The sequence below is a fragment of the Zea mays genome, chromosome 4 (genome assembly GCF_902167145.1).
Source record: "Zea mays cultivar B73 chromosome 4, Zm-B73-REFERENCE-NAM-5.0, whole genome shotgun sequence".
In the NCBI taxonomy this organism is placed as follows: Eukaryota; Viridiplantae; Streptophyta; class Magnoliopsida; order Poales; family Poaceae; genus Zea; species Zea mays.
The window spans coordinates 100543100-100556999 of NC_050099.1; positions in this window are offsets into that span (position 1 = coordinate 100543100).

Below are 13900 nucleotides of genomic sequence, written 5' to 3' on the forward strand. Positions count from 1 at the left end.
GGTGAAGGCCCAATCAATCATAGAGTCCCAAGCTCAAGGGGAGTTGAAGTCAAGTTTATTCGCGAATCTGGTTCGGACTATACGAGTGGGTCTCGCGAAAACGGATGCTCATACTACATATGGACTCCATTTTCGACGTTCTAGATACCGTTGGAAAGCTAAGGAGATAAGCTTTCCAACCCATCTGGTTTCACATCAAAATATACTCGAATCTGATGGGAATCATCATAACAAGATGATGTCCAAAATCTGCCAGAAATCATCGATGCCTGTTTTTGGGCCTAAAGGCCTTGTACATCTTAGGTTTGCTCGGCCACCCCCTTGGCCACCGCCTGAGTCGAGGACGACTCCAATTCAAGTGGCGCAGGATGATGAGGACATCACTCCCATACAAATATGCATGGGCTGACAACACAAGCACGTGCACGACAACTAAATCTCCAGGTTCGTTCTTACCTAGTCAATTGTATTTTAGAGCTTACGCTTTGTGCCTTGGATGTTTTGATGATTAGTGTCACGGAACCTCCCAAGGTATTAGTCCCACCTACAGATGTCCTTGTCCTAAGGACCTCGGACAACCATGTGGATGCGCATAATCACTCGACAAGTTCAGTCATCTATATCTTCATCATATCGCCCAAGAGCGCTTCACCCATCACACAGACATTACACACATAATCAGAGTAAAGAATAAGCAGAAAGATTACAATAACACAATTTACATTCATATAAAATATAGAGAGAGTATTTATTACAACACCGGGTGTATGAGTGCATAACTTATTATTACATAACAAGGAGGTAAAACATCCTCCCGCCAACAAGTTTACTAATTTTCCTCCTGCTTTGGCACCACCTTCGAGCAGAAACAACAAAACTCTGCTGTTTCATCACCTACAATAACATGGGTTCGAAAACCCTGAGTACGGAGTGTACTTTCGCAAGTCTTACCCAATAAAGGAAAAAGACTTCTCAATGATATGCTGGCTGGTGGGATTCAAGGTAAAGCTGATCAAGAATCAAAGACTCTGTTTGTAGAAAAGCTTACTAACCGTGGATCCTTAAAAACCAGTTTTATTATCAGGTTAAGTCATTACCTGTATCTAGAGTTCTTTCTATCTTAGTTCAGACACTTAGCCTATGCTAGCCGTTTTTTATCAACCCTTCACTTCACTAGATTGCTACGTGTAGGGCACTGACCAAGTCTTCATGTCCGAGAAGTAAGGACGATTCGAATCGATTAATACCCAGCTGGGGATCTCCAACCACACGACATATGTAGCACTTAACCCTTGCATATGTCAACTCACCAACGGGTTTCTCAAGGCTAGAATGGGTTCACGCCAACCGAGAGCACAAATAAACCACCGTCCAGCCTCTTGCCACAGAGGATACACTCTACTCTCGCCATCTCTCCACTCCCATTGTGTGGTGGCCTTTCTGGTATTGGTCCGACCGAGGCAAAGCTTACCCATGACGAGGCATGTGGCCAGTTAAAAGGTCCTCGATCAGCAAGCCTACATCGGCTCGGTCCTTAAGCGACTCAGACAGAGATACTACACCGAGACTTCCTTCTCGTGAAAGTCACCCGCCCGGTCTGGTCTTTATCATTTAAAGCCCAAAGTTTGGTACCTGGCAGAGGTACATCTTTTTAGATGTTGAACCCATCACGGCCATGATGGGTCCACCATCATCAGTCTTTTCTTTGTAAAAATTTCCATCCATATAAAGCATCACCTTTTGTTTAAAACAAAACATTTTGTTTTATAAAGCAAAGCTAAACATCATAAAAATCCTTTTCATAAAAGGGTATCAAGGAAGAGTAATCAATGTTTCCAAGGAAGGAACTGCATCAACTGTTTAGCACACAACTCCTATCACCTAATGCATCATATAAAGTGATAAATATTTTAAAACACAAGGAAATGGATAATGCACCGGGGCTTGCCTTGTGTTGCAGGAGGTTCAGGGTCTATCCCACAGATGCCAAAATAGAATTTGTTCTCAACCGGTGGATTTTCAGCTTGCGGGACAACTTCTTCTTCGACTACAACTTCTTCTTCGTTTTCTATACATAACAATACATATACATGAATGCTTATGTGATGCTATGAATGTGCAACTATAATAGAAACACATTAAGTTGTACCTTGAATACAACTTTTCTTCACGGTACACAGTAGTCACTAGGGTTTCCTGAGTTAGTATTCTATAAGTACTAGGCAATTAAACCCTAGGAGGCTAGCTTATTGGGTTTGGGACCAAACCATGTCCAAATCATTTCGAACTCCACCCAAGGGCTTTAATCATCAAACTAAGCTTACCCAAAAAGTTTTATTATTTTTGGAGCTACCAAATTAATTCTAAAATTCTAAAAGGCTCGGTTTAGACATCTTTAAATGCTAAATAATTCTAAGCTTTAAATAAAAATCTTGGAACTATTTTTATTTAATACTAGAGGATTTTAGGAGTCTAACAAAATTGGTATCATATTTTTATCATTTTTCTATTATTTTCTACAGATTTCCCAACTTACTATAAAAAAGAAAATGAAAATCAATAAACAGTACGAGGTCGATTTCAGCCCAGCAGACCAGAGCCTACGCAGAAGTGGGCGCGCCTGCGACAACGTGGTTGATTTTGTGCAAAGGCCCCTGAGGGTTCAAACAATTGGAAAAGAGTCCCAACCCGACTTCTATGTGTCTCTGACATTTTTCTTTCTCCCCCCTAAATCCTTCGCCTTTCAAACACACATCCCCGCCTCCGACCGGCGGCGCGGATGAACATCTCGCCATGCACTACAAGAATCTGGTTAAAGAACGTGGGTGAAAAACCGTCGAACTTAATGTAATAGGCCGTCGAACTTACCATAAGAACGTGGGTTTACCGACGAATATAGCCGACGGCGATTTTTGGACGAACTTAAAGAATTAAGTTCAACGGCCCCCACGTTCTTAACCTTAAGAACGTGGGTACCGTCGAACTTAACATTAAGAACGTGGGTACCGTCGAACTTAAGGTTAAGAACGTGGGTTTTTAAGTTCGACGGGGGCCGTCGAATTTTTTCCCGTAAGTTCGACGACACCCACGTTCTTAATGTTAAGTTCGACAGGTCCAGGTGGCCGTCGAACTCATGGGTCCTGCGTGGGTCGGTGAGGGCTGCCCATTAAGTTCGACGGTACCCACGTTCTTAACCTTAAGAACGTGGGTACCCACGTTCTTAACCCTATTCCAGAAAAAAATAAAAAATACAGAAATGAAAAATTAGACACACATAATAACACATGCAACACAGAATATCACATACAATACAAATGTCAAACACATGGATATATATACATATCACAAATTCACACAAGTCCAAATACATAAGTTCACAAATTCACACAAGTCCAAATACATAAGTTCACAAATTCACACAAGTCCAAATACATAAGTTCACAAATTCACATAAGTCTAAATACATAAGTTCATATCCATAGTTCTCATTTTTAGTTCACAAGTTCAAACATTAGCTCCATCGCTCTCGATCAGGACATCAGATTGTTGTTCTTAGCTCCACCACCACTAGAATTGAGACATCTGTCCGCAAAGTCAGCGTGAGGGGGAGGAGTCACTTGATGAGAGCCGGAATCCTACAAAATAAACCAAAATTCTCATAAATATACAACTGGCATTAAATCACATGTTCACCAAGATATAGGAAAGCATGATAAACATAGCGTCCTTTTCTAAATAAATATAGGAAAGCATTAAATCACATGTACACCAAAATTCTCATAAACCAAAATGAGCAGCCCTCGGATGCATTCAAAGTGTAGAGCCAAGCTAATTTATGGCTGACATCCTCGACAGTTTTATCGCCTCTTCGCCAACCTGAACATCATGCTGATAATCACCTAATCTATCGCACAGTGGCATCCAAGAACAATAAAGAACAGGGAATGAGCTACTGGGCTTCAGATCTGATGATCCATTAGTACGGACAGTGTTGACTGTTGACAGACAGGAGCAGGACTGAACAAAAAATAAGGCAGTACCGTTTTTTTGTATCTCAAATGCTGGACCAAGACCATTGTCCGTACTAAGACCAGCATTTGTATCTCAAAAAAAAATAAGGACTGTTGACAGACAGGAGCAGGACTGAACCATCCAAAACTGATACATGATCAGCAAAACGATCACCAGCATTGCCGGAAAAGAACTACGATAGGACTTTGAGTTGAGTACATTATCTTCTCCTTTTTCTTTTCCTTCAAAAAGGAAACTCGAAAGAACCTGCTAATCAATAATTGCCTTTACAAGAAGCGTGTAGAATTATAGATCATGATGAAAAGAAGAATAGAGTACTGAAGCAGATTGTGAATGCAAGAAGCAGACTCAAAGTCCCAGATCATCTTAGGCATCGTTTGGGAGATCTCCGCTCCTTGATTCTTCAACTATGCTCTTTGTGACAATCAAGTTGAAAAGGCTTGCGTCAATGAATCTAAAACTAGCACCCTTATGCATGCATATAGGCTTTTTGAGAAAATGATCTCTGGTATGTATCTTGGGGAAATTGCTAGATTGGTATTCCAAGGAATGGCTCAAGAATCAGATTTATTTGGTTCATCATCTGTGAATTGCTTGTCTACCCCTTTCGAGTGAAATTTTGGTCTTACAAAGTTATTTTTATTCCTACAGCTGCTAGCTGGTTGCTACAGAAATAAAAAATTGATGTGATATACCTAATGTTTATACTAAATCTGATATAGCAGTGTTCTATTTTGATATGCTTCCCAATATTTATGCCACTTCACTCCATTGTTTTACTTTTGTTCTCATTCTTTTGTTGTGATATATTAGCTTAATTGACATCTCTCTATTCTTTCTGTTTTTTTATCTTAAGACTACATAGCACAATAGAATTAAACATCATCGATCTTAAGAGGAAATATACATTTTAGCTAGCCAATGCAAGTGTTAGAATGAATAAACTGGTATATATAGCAAGTAGCAACAACTGGAATTAGTTAATGCATGGTTGGAAAATGTTCTTTGTTTCTTCCAAATTAAACTGAACTGTATGGTCGTGATCCAGTACACCTTCTCTCGCTGCTATTCGTGAGGATGATTCCCCAGACCTTAGAGTAGTTGGTAGGGTGCTCGAAGAACATCTGAAGGTTAGTTGTCACTGCTGCTTAATTGGCTCCTATATGAAGACAATCAGACAATGATCAACGACATCGTTTTGCTTATTACACAGATGCAGGATGTTCCACTGAAGACTCAGAGACTTGTTGTGCCCGTCTAGCAGCTGCTGGGATTGTTGCAGTACTACAGAAAATTGGCGTGATGGTAGTCTTTGCGACACAACCTTGGTTCTAAAGATAAGAGGCGAGCCGAAGAGATCGGTTGTCGCGATTGAAGGCGGTCTACAAAAAATTCAGTGTAGATAGGCCGCTCGCTAGCTAGCTTAAATGATTTCAGATACTTTGATTTCAGATAGTTTGATTTCAGATAGTTTGATGGTCACTTTTTTGCTGAATCTGTAGTTTGATTTCAGATAGGTTCATAGTTTCTGTATGCAGAAGAGCTCAGGTAGGTGAGAATTGAGAACTAGCTCAGGTAGGTGAAAATGGTGCACTGTGGCCCCCCTTTGATAGTGACTAAAGCTAGACGATAAAACCAATCTAGACTTAGTTTATTTAGGAGGAAATCAACTAGCATTAAATTCTGGAACGTACCGCTGGTGATGGAAGTGGCTGTGTTGGCCATGGGAGGCGTCCCCAAGGCCCCATTGGATGTGTAGGATATCCCCATGGTGGTGGCGGCCAATATCCCATACCTGGTTGTGGAGGAGGAAGAATTTGTCCTTTAGGAGGCATCGGCCACTGAATGTCCATCTGGTTTCCTTGTTCGGTCTCAGAACCCTATAACCAAATAAAACTATACATGATTATAATTGTAAATTAAAGTAAATATACTACAAAACTATACCCGTGTTTCGTTGGTGTTTGGGGTCTATCCGGATTGTGACGGACGGGTGAACTGGGGTCCCATTGGAGATCCCATCTGAGCACTATACATCTGCAAATACAATAAGCTTGCGTTTTATTTTAAACTAATGTATAAAAAAGTTTCATATCACAAGACTTCATTAATCAAGACAAGAACTAACCAAATCTAGTTACCCACACAAAATAGACAAGAACTAACCAAATCTAGTTACCCACACAAAATAAACAAAATTATTACCTGCATCAGCATTCCCTGCATCATCTGAACTTGTTGAGATAGTTGTTGAACTTGTTGTTGTTGTTGTCTTAGTTGCTCATCAAGCTCTAATTCCCTCGAAGTTGAAGTTCGAGATCTACTCCCCACCGAGGAAACAGACCGACGACCAAAGCTATCGCGACTCACAACCCCATCACCGATCCCCAACCTAGAAACATCACAAGTTATGAACCAATAGTTTTTATATATCACAACTTTGATCTTATCATACCTCCCATGTGGTAGCTGTGGGGGACAGATATCCCCCGGGTCCACTGGAAGGATAAAAGACCTCACGAAAGGCCCAAGGGCCCAATAAATCGTAAGGTCATCCCTTCATGGGCCTGGGGAAGAACGACCAGTGAAGCAGATCGACATAAGGCTGGACCGGTGCAAGCCCGGATGGCCCAACAACGTTGAGCAAGCAACCACAACAGAGACCCGACTTTCCCGTGCTGGAGCCCCGTACAATGGAACCAGGCGAGGATAAGTCGGCAGAACTATAGGAAGATAGACTCAATCAGTTCACTATCTCTTAGGTGCGCATTGTTATCACATTTGCATGTATTGCCTCACGGTCGAATATATAAGGCCTAGGGGGCACCCCTTCAGATCGATCTCACTACTCAGCCATCCACCCCAACTCTCTATGTTCTAGCTTTAGAGAGCTCCCTTGTAATCCACCACATAAAGCATACTCACCAGGACGTAGGGTGTTATGCATCTCAAAGCAGCTCGAACCTGTAAACACTGTCCATTGTTCCTCGTGCATCCGGCACAAACCATTTAGCTACAGTCGGCGACACCATCCTACTCCTAAAAACACCTTGAGGGGCAACCCCGGGTGTGCGGTCGGACCCAAAACACCGACAGCTGGCGTGCCAGGTAGGGGGTGTGTCGCCGATCTAAGCTAGCTCAATGGCCGTCACCTTCCACCGCAAGATCACCCTCCGCCCCGGATCTGTGTTCTGCTTTGGAACTATCTCATCCGTAGCAGATGAAGAAGGAACTCTACATCGCATCGCAGATCCACCAAGGAAGAAGTCTCCTCCAACAAACTCCGAGAATATCAGAGTAAGAAAGGAAAAAGCGCAACCTCCAGCGCTCCGAAAAAAGATCGCCTTCAGCAAGCCAGGGGCCGAGGGCCCGCTGACCCGGAGAACTCCACTGTCTACTTCCCCGACGAAAGAATGGACACAAATCGCAAGGAAGAAAGAAACAAAAAAAACCAGGAGGAAGCAAGTTGTTCTTTCCGTTCCTCCGCCCTCAAAGGAGAACGAAAAGAAGATCGCCACGACCGCCGCACCATTCTACCCCGACGTCCTCTTCATCGGGAGAGCGGAGTCGCCCCCCGTCTCCGACGACGAGCCAATTGCGCCCGGAGAAGAACCTCCTCAGCGGGAATCCCACCGACGGAGGAACCGACGCCGAAATGTCCAGCGACATCACGAGGCCGGAGAGCGGGACCCAGAGCAGCCTGTCTCGCGAGACGAGGTCTCAGAGATAGGGGAAACTCCGGAGGAACGCGTCTTCAGAGAACGAAGGAACTCCCGACGGTGTGATCACCGACGAGCTCAGGAACAAGCCGAGCAGGAGGCAAGGCAACGTCGGGAGAATCCACTCTTCGGGCGCAACCTGAACCCCGACTTCGCCCGAGCCATGAACATGCCGAGTGAAGTCGGAGGAGTACTAGCACAGATAGCTGATGGACTCCCTCGGACTCCCGATGCCGAGGGCTATCAACGACTGTTCACCCAAGCAGCCAACCATCTTCTACCTCTCGCTCACCCGCCAAACGACCTACGACACGCCATCAACAGCCGCCAGGACACGCGAAGCTCCATCAATGCTTCGCGTGAACGACGACATGAGAACGAGATCCGCCGCAGGGAGGAGTACGACATGGATCATGGCATCCCAGCTCGGAGTCAGGCCACCAGAACTGAGTCGGCGACGGCCTCGACTAGCGGTACTACCCGGGGACGATCGAGGAACCACAACAACTACTCCCCTTCCCGGGACAGACATCATCCCCGACGACAAGAAGACACGTGTGGAGTGTCTGCCCTTACTCCACGCCTTAGGGCCATTCAATGGCCCCCTAACTTCAAGGTATCAAATGTCGACAAATATGAACCTAAGCAGGATCCAGGAGGCTGGCTGGCTGTCTACACCACTGCTGCTCGAGCTGTCGGGGCGTCCGAGGACGTGATAACCTGCATACTTACCCATTGTCCTCGGGCAAGACGCGCTATAATGGCTGCGACATCTACCCCGACACTGCATCGACGACTGGAGCGACTTTAGTCGACGCTTCACCGCCAACTTTCAGTCCCTCTCCGACAAACCAGCGCAACCATGGGACCTCAAATCCATCAAGCGCCGGGGGGACGAAACTCTCCAGTCGTACCTCAAAAGGTTCCAGACCATGAGAAATCGTATCCCCGAGGTCACGGAGGCGGCCGTGATCGAGGACTTCTAAAGAGGATCCAACGATTCGGCCTTCGTCCGAGCCATATTGCAGAAGGTGTTGACTACCTCCGAGCAGCTGTTCCGGGAAGCCGACCTCTACATCACCGCCGACGAGCGAGCTCAGGACCTCATCGGGGGAGCGAAGCCCGCACCGGCAGCACCACGACGCGACGCGAACCAGCAACCCGACAAACGCTGGGAGAAGAGGCCTCGCGACGAAGTGCACGCCGCCGGACCACCTGCCTCTCGCGCCAGAGGAGGACCTCGCGGAGGCGAACGCACACTGGACGACATCCTCGATGCCCAGTGCCCGTACCACAAGGACATGCGCCACACCCTTTGGAACTGCAGAGACTTCAAGCACTCCGTCGGACACGGCCGACCCTTCCAACCTCTACCTCCTCCTCCACCGCGGGGAGGACTAGGAGAACCGCGACAACCCCAGCAGCAGGAGGAGGGAGGAGGTGGAGCCTTCTCGCGCGTTGACAGAGAGGTCAACGTCATCTTCGGCGGACACGGATTGCAGGAGAACAGAAGACAACAAAAGCTCAATGATCGCCAGATATTGGTGGCGACCACCGGTCCTCCCGCTCCGTACCGATGGTCGGAGCACCCGATCACTTTCACTCGGGCAGATCAATGGCTCAACTTCGACCACCCAGGCAAATACCCGCTCCTCGTCGATTCGGTGATCCAAGAGAGCAGGGTGAAGAAGGTATTAGTGGACGGGGGGAGCAGCATCAACGTCACCTTCCCCCGGACACTCCAAGGCTTGGGAGTTCACCTCAGAGAGCTCCACGAGTCAGACACTCCTTTCTTCGGCATCGTGCCGATTGAAGGAGAATACCCGCTGGGCCATGTTGGGACCATGCTTCGTCGCCGAAGGTCCTGCGGAAAGAAACAGCTTCGGCTGAAGCTGCTTGAACATGATACCGAAGACACCGTTCACGAAGCTTCGGAACTACAACATTTCCGAAGACGAAGGGTCGAACCAACTTAAAGATAGAATGACCTTTTAGCCCATAAGGGTCTGAGTCATTGTTGTAAACTTTTATGAGGGGCATAATTGTAATTCCTCATGAGCTGTGTCCTGTGCCTATAAATAGTGAACAATATTCCTTTACTGTTCACACATTCTTGTAATTGCTAACGCATCACTCGGGAATTATTGTTTGTCAAAGGCAAAGGTATAAATGTACCTAAACATTGTATTCAGATATTATAAATTGATTTAATAAAATATGTGAATGATGTCGTTTATTTTCAATGTATTTAACTTTAATATTTCATGTTTTACTTTACTTTATATTATTTTTATAAGCTCACTTACGAAGGTGAAAACCTTCGTAGCATTATGCCCGTGACATTCGTTCGAGGTTCATTAAATCCTTGTGGAAATAATGCTTCGGCGGACGAAGGGCATTGATATTTAACATTTTATGTTGCCTTGTTCTTAATTCAAAGCATTTGAGAACAAGTCCCCAACATTGGTGCCCACCTCCGGTGAACTCACTTCCACTTTTTTGAGCTGATGGCTTCGTTCAACATTCAAGCTGGAGCTGCTTCGGCTCCGAAGTTGGTACTCCTGATAACAGGCGGTTCATGCTCAGAGCCAGCCAACAAGAAGCAGAAGAAGGAGGCATAGAGAAGGGTACAACATGTCGGGGTGCAAGGACCCTTCATCAAGTCAAGATGGTCTCACATTCCAATTACCTTCTCCCAAGAGGATCTTCAACTCAAGGATTACCCACACAACGATGCTATGGTTATCTCTTGTGTGATCAAAGGATTTCTGGTCCATAATGTTTTGGTTGATACAGGCAGCGCAGCTGATATCATATTTGCTAAGGCCTTCAGACAGATGCAAGAGCCCGAAGACAAAATTCATGATGCCACACATCCCCTTTGCGGCTTCGGAGGAAGGCAGATTGTAGCACTCGGCAAAATCACAATGCCAGTGACCTTCAGATTTATCAACAACACAAGGACTGAACAAGTTGTGTTTGATATTGTTGACATAGAATACCCTTACAATGCAATCATTGGTCGTGGTACTCTCAATGCCTTCGAAGCAATTCTTCATCCAGCTTATCTTTGCATGAAGATACCTTCGGACCAAGGGCCCATTGCTATTCATGGAAGTCAGGAAGCTGCCAGAAGGGCTGACGAAAATTGGACAGACTCAAAAGCAATCCATAATATAGATGGAGCTGAAGTTTGTGAGCAATACAAGTTCAGAAGGGAAAAAGCTGCTTCGGCTGATCAGCCGAAGCCCATGCTCTTATGTGAGGACATAGCAGAGCAGAAGGTGCTGTTGGGATCTCAACTGTCCGAAGAACAGGAGAAAACCTTGATAAGGTTTTTGTTCAACAATAAAGATGTTTTTGCTTGGTCAGCTAATGATCTTTGCGGAGTTAACAGGGATGTTATTGAGCACTCGCTCAATGTTGATCCATCCTTCAGACCCAGAAAGCAGAGGCTTCGGAAGATGTCTGATGACAAGGCCGAAGGTGCTCGGAATGAAGTGAAAAGGCTCCTCAGTGCCGGAGTTATCAGAGAGGTAAAATACCCAGAATGGTTGGCTAACACTGTTATGGTGAAGAAGGCCAATGGTAAATGGAGAATGTGTATCGATTTTACTGATCTCAATAAGGCCTGTCCGAAGGACGAGTTTCCATTGCCAAGGATAGATTCCTTAGTCGATGCAGCAGCTTCATCAGAACTTATGAGTCTGCTGGATTGCTATTCAGGCTATCACCAAATCTGGATGAAGAAGGAGGATGAACCAAAAACCAGCTTCATAACCCCTAGTGGAACATATTGTTACCTTCGGATGCCTGAGGGGCTTAAGAATGCTGGAGGAAGCTTCAGCAGAATGACAGCGAAGGTTCTCCATTCTCAGATAGGCAGGAATGTGCTAACTTATGTTGATGATATCATTGTAAAAAGCACGAAGCAAGATAATCACATTGCTGATCTGCAGGAGACCTTCGCTAATTTTAGACAGGCTGGTTTAAAGCTGAATCCAGAAAAATGTGTCTTCGGAGTGAAGAAGGGGAAATTTCTTGGTTGCCTAGTTTCAACAAAGGGAATTGAGGCTAATCCAAGCAAAATCGAAGCTATACTTCGAATGGAACCACCAAGTACAAAGAAGGGGGCTCAAAGATTGACAGGAAGGCTGGCATCTCTCAACAGATTCATATCTAGATCAGCAGAGAGAAATTTACCATTTTTCGAAGTGCTGAAGTCAGCCGAAGTTTTTCAATGGGGACCAGTCCAGCAGAGAGCCTTCGAAGAACTGAAGCAATATTTGATAGATCTAACAACACTAACTCCACCAACGCCAGGGGCTCCTTTGTTATTATATGTGGCAGCTTCGCACTCAGCGGTAAGTGCAGCACTTGTCCAGGAGAAGCTTGAAGGCCAAGTCAAGAAGCATGCCCCAATATATTTTGTATCCGAAGTTCTTAGTTTATCAAAGAAAAATTATACAGAATTGGAGAAAGTATTGTATGCTGTTTTGATGGCCTCCAGGAAGCTTCGACATTATTTTCAAGCTTACAACATAATTGTTACTTCTTCACAACCGTTGAAGGATATTATAAGAAATCGAGAAGCTACTGGAAGGATTGGAAAATGGGCTGCAGAGCTCAATGAATTTTGTATTGATTATGTCCATAGATCTTCGATTCAGTCCCAAGCGTTGGCAGACTTCATTGCTGACTGGACGCCAGGGGCTCAGGAGGAAGAAACGAATAAAGATGCCGAAGCATGGATAGTGTTTTGCGATGGGTCTTGGGGAACCTTCGGAGCAGGAGCAGCTGCTGTGTTGGTTTCACCTTCTAAAGTTAAAACTTGTTATGCGGCAAGACTTGATTTCAGTTGTACAAATAATATTGCTGAATACGAAGCTCTGCTCTTGGGTCTTCGGAAGTAAAAGGCAATGGGGATCAGAAGGGCCATTCTTAAAACTGATTCCCAAGTTATTTCTGGTCATATTGACAAGAGCTATAAAGCAAGAGATCCGAAGCTTGAAAAATATCTAGATACAGTCCGAAGGATTGAGGCTTCCTTTGAAGGATTCTCTGTTAAAAATATTCCTCGTGGAGAAAATGAATATGCTGATCTATTAGCCAAGTCAGCAGCACAGGGGCTGCCTTTACCTTCGGAAGTATTTTTCGAAACAATAAAAGCACCTTCGGTCGAGCTTCTTGAAAGAGCGGTCCTCAACATATCCCCTGTCTATAGTGAAGATTGGAGAACTGAAATCATCTCTTTCCTTCAGGGTAATTTTCTTTCAGACGACGAAGCTTATAACAGGAGGATAGAAGCAAGAGCTCGACCATATGTCATAATAGAAGGGGAGCTATACAAGCGTGGGGTCTGTTCCCCGTTGCTCAAGTGTTTATCCAGATCCGAAGGTATAGAATTAATGAAGGAAATACACGCAGGCCTGTGTGGATCTCACATTGGATCTAGGCCTTTGCTCGGGAAAGTTTTCCGTTAAGGATTTTATTGGCCAAAGGCAGCTTCGGATGCAGCGGATTTAGTCCAAAAGTGCGAAGGTTGTCAGAAATGTGCAAGAGATCAAAAACAACCTTCGTCTTTAACTCAATTAATACAACCCACTTGGCCATTGCAAAGGTGGGGCCTTGATTTACTAGGTCCATTACCACTAGCACAAGGAAACTTAAGATATGTTGTAGTGGCTGTGGAATATTTTTCTAAGTGGATTGAGGCAAAGCCTCTAGCCACAATAACTTCGGTTACTATTCAAAAGTTTTTCTGGCAAAATATTGTTTGTCGCTTCGGAGTGCCGAAGGCCATTACTGTGGATAATGGGACACAGTTTGATTCTGAAGCTTTCAGAGAATTTTGTGATCAAATTGGCACGAAGATCCATTTTGCATCAGTTCGGCATCCGGAGTCAAACGAACTTGTCGAAAGAGCTAATGGGATCATAATGACAGGAATAATGAAGTCAATCTTCAATCAGCCCAGGGGAAAGTGGCCAGACGAGTTAATCAAAGTGGTGTGGAGCCATAACACAACCATGTCAAGATCAACAGGCTTTACTCCATTCAAACTATTGTTTGGGGATGAAGCAATAACCCCGGAAGAGGCCAAAGCAGGATCAATAAGAACGGTAGCTTCGGCAGAAGGTGAAGACGAA